This window comes from Chlorocebus sabaeus, chromosome 1 (assembly GCF_047675955.1).
Source record: "Chlorocebus sabaeus isolate Y175 chromosome 1, mChlSab1.0.hap1, whole genome shotgun sequence".
Taxonomy (NCBI): domain Eukaryota; kingdom Metazoa; phylum Chordata; class Mammalia; order Primates; family Cercopithecidae; genus Chlorocebus; species Chlorocebus sabaeus.
Window position 1 is genome coordinate 69200435 of NC_132904.1, and position 12532 is coordinate 69212966.

At 48.8% G+C, this 12532-nt stretch overlaps 1 protein-coding gene across 5 annotated transcripts in view; it reads right to left on the reverse strand.

Moving 5' to 3' along the window:
• Positions 1-12532, reverse strand: part of ARAP1 (ArfGAP with RhoGAP domain, ankyrin repeat and PH domain 1) — a 67962-nt gene that overhangs the window by 42815 nt on the left and 12615 nt on the right. For 3 of the 5 annotated variants that reach the window (XM_008020036.3, XM_008020032.3, XM_008020040.3), the window contains exon 2: positions 4854-4936. The exons of the other annotated variants lie outside the window; for them this stretch is intronic. The gene's annotated coding sequence lies outside the window, so the exon portion shown is untranslated. The remainder of the gene's footprint in view (positions 1-4853; positions 4937-12532) is intronic. 5 annotated transcript variants of the gene reach the window in all.

The following is a 12532-nucleotide window of genomic DNA, read 5'->3' on the forward strand; positions in this document are numbered from 1 at the left end:
GAGCTGAGACTAGCCTCCCCCTACCTCCATGCCCCTGGAGGAAGTGAAATGCTGTGAGAGGTGAGTAAACCCAGCATCACATGGCCTCTGGGGGCCTGACCCTGGAATTGGGTAAACCCTCCCACTAAGGTCATTCATCCATTTGTTCTTCCAAAATAGCCTGGCACTAGGCAATGGGGACTCAGGCTCTACCCCTGCACCCTGTAATCAAGAGCTCCTGGCCTGGTGGGAGTCAAGAGGTGATATGAAGAGAAGGTGACCAGAAGAGATGATTAGCAGATCAAAGGGAAAAGTCATCTGATCATCTCCACAGACACTAAAGAGGCATGTGATAAAACTCAATATCCAGCTTACTTAAACAAAAATCTTACTAAAACAGAAATAAACTGATACCTTCTTAAATGAGAAAAGGATATCCATTTTACTGTTGTTATTATTATTCCTCACATTGCCCTGAAAGCTCTGGACAACAAAAATAAACAAGAGGTATTAAAATCAGAAAGGAAGAGATAAACTATCCATTTGTTGCCAATAATATGAGTGTTGAGTTCGAAAGCCCAAGAAGCTCAACTGAGAAACTATAACAACCAGATAGTTGGGTTCAAAATTAATATAACAGACTGGCCGGGCACGCCTGTAATCCTAGCACTTTGGGAGGCCGAGGCGGGTGGATTGCCTGAGCTCAGGAGTTTGAGACCAGCCTGGGCAATACAGTGAAACCCCATCTCTACTAAAATACAAAAAATTAGCCAGGTGTGGTGGCAGGCGCTTATAGCCCCAGCTACTTGGGAGGCGGAGGCAGGAAAACTGCTTGACCCCAGGAGGCAAAGGTTGCCAGAAGCCGAGATCATGCCACTGCACCCCAGCCTGGGCAACATAGCAAGTCTCCGTCTCCAAAACAAAACAAAACAAAAAACAAACAAAATTAACATAACAGAAATCAACATTTATAGGCAATAAACAGGTAGAAACCAGGATGAAAGACTCCATTTACAAGAGCATCACAAAATAGAAAACACCAAGAATAAACTTCCTAGGAGATAAACAGCAGCAATAGGAAGAAAAATTGGGAGTGTTACTGAGGGACAAAAAGAAGACCTGGACAAATGGCAGAGCATAGTAAGTTCTGGATAGAAGACGACATAAAGAGATTAATGATGTCTAAGTTACTTTATAAATGTACACAATCCAATTAAATATGTACACATAATTTTTTTGAAGCTAAACAAGCTGATTTGAAAGTTCATATGGAAAAATAAACAAGCAGGAAGAGTCAGGAAAATTCTGGAAGCAGGGGTGGAGGGTGGGGAGGGTAAACAGTGGGAGTCAACCTCACCACATGTTAAAACATATTATAAAGCCATAATGATTAAAACAGTATATGGTTACAGTGCGTGAACAGAACAATTAAACAGAACAGAAAGTTCAAAAGTAGACCCAAATACATATACAAATTTAGGATACACTAAAAGTAGCCTCTCAAACTCGTGGGGAAACAAGCAGTTATTAAGTTGCTGGGACAGCTGTAGAGCGCTCTCAAAAAAAACTAATGTGGATCCCTATCTCACACTTTACAACAAGAAAAATTACAGCTGGATCAAAGATTTCAGTATTTTAAAAAACCATGGCCAGGTGAGGTGGCTCACACCTATAATCCCAGCACTTAGGGATGCCAAGGCAGGCAGATCCCCTGAGGTCAGGAGTTTGACCAGCTTGGCCAACATAGCAAACCCTTGTCTCTACTAAAAATACAAAAAATTAGCCGGGCGTGGTGGCAAGTACCTGTAATCTCAGCTACTCAGGAGGCTAAGGCAGAAGAATCGCTTGAACCCAGGAGTGGAGGCTGCAGTGAGCTGAAATCACTGCACTCCAGCCTGGGCAACAGAGAGAGACTCCATTTCAGAAAAACAAATAAAAAATAAAAAATGAAAGGATTGACAAAACCATCTTAGGGCTGGGTATGGTGGCTCATGCCTGTAATCCCAACACTTTGGTAGGCTAAAGCAAGAGGACTGCTTGAGGCCAAGAGTTTAAGACCAGCCTGGGCAACACAGAAAGACTCTGTCTCTACCAAAAAAAAAAAAAAAAACAAAACCCTGAAAATTAGCCAGTTGTACACTTGTGGTCTCAGCTACTTGCGAAGATGAGGTGGGAGAATTGCTTGAGCCTAGGAGTTCGAGGCTGCAGTGAGCTATGATCACACCACTGCACACCACTGCACTCCACCCTGGGCAACAGAGTGAGACTGTCTCTAAAAATAATAATAATAATAATAATAAATCATTTCAGAGAGTCAAAAGCCTTTTGAAAATGAAACAAATCCAGAAGGTACACAGAAAAGACTGAAATATTCAACTCTACAAAAATCAAGCATTCTTGCATGGTAAAAAGCACCATAAGCAAAGCCAAGAGCTAAACAACAAACTAGGGGATATCTGCCACTCATATTCCACACAAAGGGCTCAGTTTCCTCAAAGCTGAAAAGCATGCAGAAATAAGAAACAGATCAATCATCTAACAGAAAAATGGGCAAAGAGTATGAATGAAAAAATTTACAGAAAGGAAAATATAAATGGCTCTTAAATATCTGAAAAGGAACTTAACCTCCCCCATACTAGGAAATATGAATGTAAAATATTCTGAAATACTGCTTTCTACCTATCAGACTGTCAAAGAGCAATAAAGTTGGAAAATACAGGCACTGGTAATGGGGTAGGGCATCCCTTCCCTGGCTGTGGAATGCCTCTAGGCATGAAAGCCCTAAGAGATGCAGATGTCTGGGCTGGGCACGGTGGCTCACACCTGTAATCCCAGCACTTGAGGTCAGGAATTTGAGACCAGCCTGGTCAACATGGTAAAACCTCTTCTCTACTAAAAATACAAAAAGTTAGCCGGGCATGGTGGCAGACACTTGTAATCCCAGCTACTCGGGAGTCTGAGGTGCAGGAGAATCGCTTGAACCCAGGATGTGGAGGTTGCAGTGAGCCGAGATTGCACCATTGCACTCCAGCCTGGGTGGCAGAGACTTTGTCCTCCCAGCAAAAAAAAAAAAAAAAAAGAGATGCAGATGGTTGACCTAGTCACCCATAGGCACTTAGCCTGCACTTTTACTGGCACCCACCAGAACTGACATATATAGAAGGTTACTGGCTGCAGTGCCTCTGTTTAATAGCAAAAGAATGGAAATAACCAAAATGGCCACCAATGGGAGATTGGTTAACTAAATTATGGTATAGTTGTGCAAAAGAATACTGAGCAGCCATAAGAATGAGGAAACTCCTTACATATTGGCATGGGATGATCTACAAGATACACTGTTAAACGAGTAAAGAAAAGTGCAGAACAGTTTGTATAACATTTTCTCTCTGTGAAAAAAAAACAAAGGAGAGCATGGAGCAGTGTGTAGCTACCGGTAGGTGAACAAAGCATCTCTGAAAAGACACATGGGGGCAAGGTGACAACAGTTACCAGCTTCCTCCTAGGAAGAAAACTAAGGCCTGAAGGGACAGGAGGGAACAGTGGAAGATCCAGAGTTCATAGGGCCTGAAGTTCATGAAGCCTGAAGCTTACACAATTTAGGTGCCCTATGATGTGGTTTGGATGTTTGTCCCCTCCACATTTCATGCTGAAATGTGACCCCCAATGTTGGAGATGGACCTAGTGGGAGGTGTTTGGGGTCACAGGGACAGATCCCTCATGAATAGCTTGGTGCCCTCCCCACAGTAACAAGTGAGTTCTCACTCTATTTGTTCACATAAGAGCTAGCTGGTTAAAAGAGCCCGGCTTCTCTCTTGCTCCCTCTCTCGCCATGTGACACGCCTGCTCCCGCTTCGCTTTCTGCCCTGACTAAAAGCTCCCTGAGGCCTCACCAGAAGCTGAGCAGGTGCTGGTGCCATGCTTGTACAGCCTGCAGAGCCATGAGCCAAATAAACCTCTTTTCTTTACAAATTACTCAGGATATTCCTTGATTGCAATGCAAAACAGACTAACACACTCTCCTTAAGAGCATCTCACTTTTGCAAAATTCACAAAAACACATGACCACATGCACACACTGTTCGGGCCCCTCTTTACATCCTGGAAGGAGCCCTGCACCTCAAACTCCAGCTTCCCTGGAAATGCACCTCTGAGGAGAGAGAGACTTTTCACTTCAACATGATAAAGATGTCAGTTCCTCCAGGGTTAAGCTAAAACTTTAACACCATCCTAACTAAAATTACCAACTGGAATTTGTTGAGACCAGCAGATTCTAAAGTTCATATAAAATGATATTAAAGATGTGTTAAGTGGAAAAGCAAGATGCAGAACAATGTTATGTAACCATCTTGGTTAAAGAAAAAGAAAAAATATACATGTTATATATATACGCAAATATAAACAAAGAAAACTGTACGGATATATATGACTGAGTTTGGGGAGGGGAATTGACAGCTGGGAAGACAGGAGACACTATACCCTTCTGTATCTTTTTAATTTTGTAAAAACTAAATAAAAATTAAAAGGGAATGTGATAACCATGAATAGAGCCTGAGAATGAGAAAGGGAACAAAACTTGCCAGGCAGAGAGGGGAATCCAATGAGGAGATAACATACACACTGACCCTCAAAATTCAGCCTGCTGGCCCCTGCCTTGTCCCTTTGTCCCATACCCCCTCCCCGTTCCAAGGTTCCAAGGCCTGCTGGGAGGCTCGTAGCAAGCTCTTTGGGCCTCACCCTCTGCCTCTCAAGCTCAGTTCTCAAAATGGAAAATGGGCTATCAGGTGTCAGCCTCCTTCAAGCCTCCCCCCACCTCAATGTTAAGGCCTAGCATGCCACAGCCAGCCCTGTTCCCACCACTCCATCTCCTGACTCACCAGCTGGGCTGCCAAGGACGCCTGGGTCCTCCCAGAGACAGCAGCTATTCTGAAGGGCTCCTCATCTTGGCCTGAGGCAGAAGCTGCAAGGACAGGGATGGAGGAGAAAGCCCATGAGGCAAGGCCACTATGAGATGCCAGAGAAGGAGAGGGGAAGAGGGAGAGGGACAGGGAAAACGAAAGAAGAAATGGGCGCCAGGCACAGTAGCTCACGCCTATAATCCCAGCACTTTGGGAGGCTGAGGCAGGTGAATTCTTTGAGTCTATGAGTTCAAGACCAGCCTGGGCAACATAAGGAGACCCCATCTGTATGACAAAAATACAAAAATTAGCCAGCTATGGTAGTGTGTGCCTGTAGTCCCAGGAACTTAGGAGGCTGAGGTGGGAGAATCACTTGAGCCCAGGAGGTGGAGGCTGCAGTGAGCTGTAATTGAGTCACTGCATGCCAGCCTGGGTGACAGAGCCAGACCCTGACTCAAAAAAAAAAAAAAAAGAAAAGAAAAAAGAAGAGATGGGGAAGAGGTGGAAGAAGAGGAAGAGAAGGAAGAGGGAAGAGGAAAGGATTCAGGGAACCTCATGTTCATAGAAGCTGGCAACAGAAGTCAGACCAGAGGAAGGCCTTCCTGGAGGGAGAAGACAGACAGACAGGCCTGTCCAGATGTGGGGGCCGCACAGGTGGTAAAGAGGAGTCAGGACTTCCCTACTGTCTGGCCCCGCAAGACCAGTGCTGGGATGTGTATAGGGGCAGACTGTGGAAGGGACAGCCCCAGGAAGGGTGAGGAAGGGACCATGCAGCCCCACGACTAAAGAACTCTCCTTGACACAGAGCCTGTCAGGAGAGGTGGGGGACCTTAGAGGACCCAGGGACACAGGACCCTCTCCACTAAGCCTGGGGACCATGAAGTGGCCTAAGGGAACAAGTGGGATAACTGAGTCAGGGGCATGAGACCCCAGGGCCCTGCCCCTAAACATGTAGGGGAGGTTGAGGAAAACAGACCAAAAGCGGATGCTTCCAGGTAGAAGGAGAAAGAATAGGACACCCCTAAGCAGGCCACCACCCTCGCTATGCAGATGGCCAGGGCTCTGTGGGGCTAGTGACCAGTGGGGTGACATAGACAGGTCTCCCTCCCCAGGGCCTAGAGCAGTCAGGTCTGCCAACACTAGGGTTAACTTCAAAACTGCTGTGCTCTGCATAACGGCTTCAGCAGGTATTCATGAACATTTTACATCTTACAATCACATAAACAGGTATTTATCTTAAGTAAACTCCATGATTATCACTTCCTAGGACAGGGCTAAAACAGGTATATATTTTTTAAGTATTTTATTTTATTTATTTTGAGACAGAGTCTCACTCTGTCGCCCCAGCTAGAGTGCAGTAGCGCAATCTTGGCTCACTGCCGCCTCCACCTCCCAAGTTCAAGCACGATTCTCCTGCCTCAGCCTCCCGAGTAGCTGGGACTACAGGTGCGCACCACCATGCCCAGCTAATTTTTGTATTTTTAGTAGAGACATGGTTTTGCCACATTGGCCAGGCTGGTCTTGAACTCCTGACCTCAAGTGATCCACCCACCTCAGCCACCCCAACTGCTAGAATTACAGGTGTGAGCCACTGCACCCAGCCTTATTTTATTTTTGAGACAGGGTCTTGCTCTGTTGCCCAGGCTGGAGTGTAGTAGTGCAATCATAGCTTACTGCAATCTCCAACTCCCAGGCTCAAGCAATCTTCCTGCCTCAGCCTCCCAAGTAGCTGGAACTACACGTACATGCCACAGTGCCCAGCTAATTGTGTTATTTTGTGTAAAGACAGGGTCTTGTTATGTTGCCCAGGCTGGTCTCAAACTCCTGGTCTCAAGCAATCCTCCCACTTTGACCTCCCAAAGTGCTAAGATTGTAGGCATAAGCCACTGCACCCAGCCCAAAAGTGAGTATTTAAAAAACAACCTTTAAGTAGCTAGCACTTCAGATGAAAGCGTTGGCAAAAATGGCAGTGCTACTCAAGCAACAATTTAAAACAAGAAAAGGAGACCGGCCGGGAGCGGTGGCTCAAGCCTGTAATCCCAGCACTTTGGGAGGCCGAGACGGGCGGATCACAAGGTCAGGAGATCGAGACCATCCTGGAGAACACGGTGAAACCCCGTCTCTACTAAAAAATACAAAAAAACTAGCCGGGCGAGGTGGCGGGGGCCTGTAGTCCCAGCTACTCGGGAGGCTGAGGCAGGAGAATGGCGTAAACCCGGGAGGCGGAGCTTGCAGTGAGCTGAGATCTGGCCACTGCATTCTAGCCTGGGCCACCGAGCGAGACTCCGTCTCAAAAAAAAAAAAAAAAGAAAAATAAAAAGAAAAGGAGACCACATAAACAGTGCTTACTGCATGCCAGGTATCCAAGCACTTTATATTAACTCACTAAAGCCTCACAGCAGCCCTGGGAGGTACATATGATTGCTATCCCTGTTTACAGATGAAGAAACTGAGATAAAGGGAGGTTAAATAACTTTTCAAAGCCACACACCTAAGAAGGAGGCAGTATGAATATAGTCTAGCCCTGTGCTGTCCAATAGCAGCCAGCAGTAGCCTCATATGGCTGTTGGACATTTGAAATGTGGTCCCTGGAATATGATGTGCTAGATTTTGAACACAGTGGATTTTGAAGACTGAGCACCAAAAAAAAAAAAAAAAAAGTGCAAAATATCTCAATAATCTCCCTATTGTTTACATGATGAAATATATTATTAACATTAATTTCACTTGGACAGTTAAAATTGCATTGTGGCTTACACTCTATTCATACTGGAGACTGTAGCTCTCAACTTTATTTTTTAGACAGGGTCTCGCTCTGTCACCCAGGCTGGAGTGCAGTGGCACAATCTCTGCTCACCGCAACCTCTGCCTCTTAGGCCCGAGCAATTCTCCCACCTCAGCCTCCCAAGTACCTAGGACTACAGGCTTGCGCCACCACGCCCGGCTAATTTTTCCATTTTTTTTGGTAGAGATGGGGTTTTGCCATGTTGCCCAGGCTGGTCTTGAGCTCCTGGGCTCAAGTGATCTACCCGCCTCCGCCTCCCAAAGTGCTGGGATTACAGGTGTGAGCCACCAGCCTGGCCATCAACTCTTAACCACTCTTCATGGCCTCTCAAAACACAACCTGAGGGCCGGGTGCAGTGGCTCACGACTGTAATCCCAGCACTCTGGGAGGCCGACGCAGGTGGATCACTTGAGGTCAGGAGTTTGAGACCAGCCTGACCAACATGGTGAACTCCCGTCTCTACTAAAAATACAAAAACTTAGCTGGGCATGGTGGTGGGTGCCTGTAAGCCCAGCTACTCAGGAAGCTGAAGCAGGAGAATCGCTTGAACCTGAAATGCAGAGGTTGCAGTGAGCCGAGAACACGCCATTGCATTCCAGCCTGGGTGACAGAGTGAGACTCTGGCTCAAAAATGAAACAAAACAAACAAAAAAACCTGAGCACCTGCTATATATAGGCCAGGCACTGTGCTAAGGGTTTAACACAGATGGATAGATGATGGTCCCAACCACCCCCACTGGAATGACAAGGTCTGGGAAACAGGAAACTACTTCTCTCCCTGAGAAAAGCCTGGCTCCCTACTGGGCCTCTCTCAAGTTCCTATTCCTGCACTAAAGGCATCTGGCTAAGTTCAAAGACATGGTAACTGGGCACTGATACCCCTTTGGAACAGCCCTGTTCAAGGCACTGCAAGCATGAACCAGACCTCAGACCTGGACTGGCCCTCCAGGAATCTCAGGCTGGAAGGGATCAGATACTATCATCCAGTGAAAACAGCCTAGGGGGCCCTCAACCAGGCTGGGGTCAGGGAAAGCTTCCTGGAGAAAGCAGCAAATTGGAAAAAGAAGTTCAGAGCAGTGCCCTGCTAAGCCACACTGCAGCCTGAGGCAAAGACAGAATCATCAGTACTGGTCCTCTTTTTATTTAAAATGTTAAATGTTTTATATTTTGCTCATCATGGATTTCTGGCATTAATTTTTATTTTTAAATGGCATTAAATATTATATACCTCGATTACTGACCTTTTTTAAATAAATAGCTATTGCTTTTAAATTTTAGGTATCTTTTGTTTGTTTGTTCTTGAGACAGGGAGGGTCTCGCTTTGTTGCCCAGGCTGGAGTGCAGTGGCATGATCATGGCTCACTGCAGCCTCAACCTCCTGGGCTCAAGTGATCCTCCTACCTCCCCCCTCCAGTAGCGGGGACCACAGGATCTCGTGACCAAACCCAGCTAATTACTGAGTTTTTTGGTACCCCCTCAAATTCTGCAACAGAGGCAAGCGCCTCACTTGCTCTACCCTAATCCAAGTCCTAGTTTGGAGGTTTAAGCCCCTCAGCTGCTATGACACATCACTGAGTCCTCATCCTCAGGAAGGCAGGGACATGGCAGAGGGGAGAGTCATCCTGTTGCGACAGCACAGCCAAGAGCTGAGGGATTTCCCTCCTCTCCACCCCAAGGGCCCAGTCAGGCCTCAGCACCCCACACCCCTATCCTGACTCTCCTTCTCTCTCGTGTCCCTCCAGCGTCTCTCTGCTATGCCAACTACGGTCCCATCCCCATTCAAAGCCTTTCCATGGTTCCCAGTGCCTTCAAGCACTCCTTGGTCCGTCATTCAACTTCATTCAGTTCTGACGTTTACAGATGAAGAAACACACACCCCCAGGGAGGAAGTGACTTGCTCAAGTTGTCAGTGACACCCCAACCCCCAGCCAGGCTGGGCTGGCCCTGTCCATGACTTCCTCCATGTCACTTCTCACACTAGGCACTGGCCTGGCAAACAGGCAGCCCCCGAAACTGTCTGCTGACAATGAATGAGTAAACCACATCCTCCCATCTTCAGGTGGCTCCAGGCCACCTCCTCCAAAAAGTCCACCCTGACTGCCCCCTCAAGCTCCTAGTCCTCTAAGGCTGAGCCCCACATCTCGGCACTGCTTCTGCTCTCTCTTTGGTTGCTCATTTTGTGGGGGTCCACCTCCACCCAATCCCCCATGTATCCTGGAGTATCCTGAGAGTCCATACCCTTTCTTATCTCCTCTGCCATCCACAGTGGTACCCAGGACCTGGCTGGGCTCACAGGTACACTCGGTCCCAGTCCAGAGGTAAAGGTTTCCTGGAATCTCTAATCCTTGCCAGCCAGTCCTTCACGTCTGGCTTGAGTCCCTCTTGCTGGAACCAACACTTTTGCCCTTCTGTTCTCTACCTACCATTTCAACCCCAAGGTCAGAGTTCAAATCTCATCACCCCTTCTCTGTCCCAGCCCACCAACTCCCTGATAATATCTCTACCCACTACTGACTAGCGACCTGTTTCACCAGCCCAGCAAGAAGATGACCCAGAGCCTTAGCCAAAGACAGGCATCCTCCAGCTTCCTTCTTTCCCTAAATGTACACCATTTGGCAACCATGTGCCCAGCCCCTGGTAGATTTTCTCCATCTCATTTGTTCTTTTTTTTTTTTTTTTTTTTTTTTTGAAACAGGGTCACTCTGCCACCCAGGCTGGAGTGCAGTGGTGTGATCTCAGCTCACTGCAACCTCAGCCTCCTGGGCTCAAGTGATCTTCCTACCTCAGCTTCTCCAGAATAGCTGGACTAGAGGCACATGCACCATGCCTGGCTAATATTTGTACTTTTTGTAGAGATGGGGTTTTGCCACGTTGCCCAGGCTGGTCTCAAACTCCTGAGTTCATGCAAGCTTCCTCTCTTGGCCTCCCAAAGTACTAGAAGTACAGGCGTGAGCCACTGCACCCGGCCCCTCATTCGTTCTTATAACAACCCTAAGGACTGGGATTCTTCTTCATGTCATGGAAGCTGTGTGAGGTAGAAGCTCACCAGGTCACCTGCTGTAGCTCACGGGGCCTTCAGAGGATGTGACTGCTTCTGTCTGGTGAAGTAAGGGAGGCTTCTAGAAGGAACCCCTGACTTGGGCCTTGAAGGATAAGTAGGTATCCTTCTTCTAGAAGACTACCTTCTACCAGGAGGTAGTCAGGTAGAAGCCATTCCCGGCAAAGGGGACTGGGTGTGCAAGGCCCAGGGACAGAAAAGGACCTGGTGAATTTGGCAACAGGAGATGTCAGTGGGGTAGGAACAGAAGATGTTTAGAGAGGCTCAATGGCTGGCCCTCGGTCACCTGCAGTCTGCTGACTGTGTGGGTGTGGCCCTCTCTTGAAGCCTCCCTGAGCCTGTTTTGCATTCTGATTTGCATGAGTCAGCCCTGGATCAGGGCAGCCTTAAAGGCCCTAACCCTTTCCACACCCAGCTCTGGAGTCCTCTTGGCCAAGTCGCCTCCCCCGATTGCATCCTCAGCTCCCCTCCGCACAGGGCTCTGCCCTGGGTTCAAGGAAAGACCTAGCCCTACGGGGAGCCAGGAGGGGAGGAAGGCAGGCTAGGGGTCCTGACTGAGGCCTCAGCTTGTCCACCAACACCTCCCTTATACAGCCTCATCCTCTACCCTGGGCCCAGCTGTCCCAGCACAGGCAAGCAGGGCAGGGACCCCAGCATCCAGACCTCAGGAAACTCCTCGGAACTCCTCAACAGGAACCAAGAACATATACAGGCAGTTCTGGCCAGGTCTGGGTCTACAAACCACACCCCACCGGTACCACAAATGCACACCTCACACTACCTCAAAGGCCGCACATCTCCCAGGGCCACACACACCTACCACCCCACCCAATGACCACACCTCAGATCTGCTCTTCTCCACCACACACAACTCCCTACTAGCAATTCAACCGTGCTCAACGACCCCACAGCCCAGAACTCCACCCTCAGCCCTCCCTAGCCCAGGCACCAGGTGATACCTCTGCGTAGGGCCCCTTCGCTCTGCTGCCCTCCTGGGCTTTCTCCAGGCTCCGCTCACTCAGGCAAGAGTCTTAGAGACACTTCCGTAGATATGAGGAACTAGTGGGGGCTGGGTTCCCAGCCCAGAGGCTGCAGAAGTGGCCCCCCACACCCCTGCAGAAGCCACCTCCCTCCAGCCCTGCCAGGAAAGGCAGCAGGTAAGTGGGCAAACTGACTGATTCCTGGGCCAAGCAGCCTATTTTCCATCTCTTGGGGACTGGCGGCCACCACATAACAGTCCCAGGAAGGCACACTGGGGCCTCCTGTCCCACCCCAGGCCACATCTCTGCCCTATAACTCTCCCTGGCACCAGGAGATTCCTGTCCTGGCCCATGTGTGGTGTGGCCTGTCTTCTGGGGTCTCCGCAGTGCTGGTGGCTGATGGGGAGCAGCCCCTCAGGGCAGTGAGGACTGAGTGGGACCCCAGGGCCTGGGGGAATGAAGAGCTGCCTCAGCTAGCTGGTGGGGAGCTCAGGGTCTATCAGCAACGTCCCTGGGCTTCAGGCCTGGGTCCCCTCCCCACCTAGGGTGCAAGACAACTCTGGTTCCAGTCCTGGCTCCACCATTTCTTGTCTGAAGCCCGGGGCAAGTCACATCACGTTCTGAGCTTCAGTATCCCCTCCACAAAGTAGAGCTGTCACCCCCTGCCTCCTAGAGCCTGGCACCCAGATGACCATGACACGCCACCGCGTGTGTACTGGAGGTCAGCTTGCTCTTCTGCTCACTCCTCTGCCGCCAGGCAGTCACTTCCTGTCCCTAGCCCCAAGGTCTTGCCTAGTCCTGACCCTGGGTGCTAGGCTTGTAGTCAGGCTCTGGG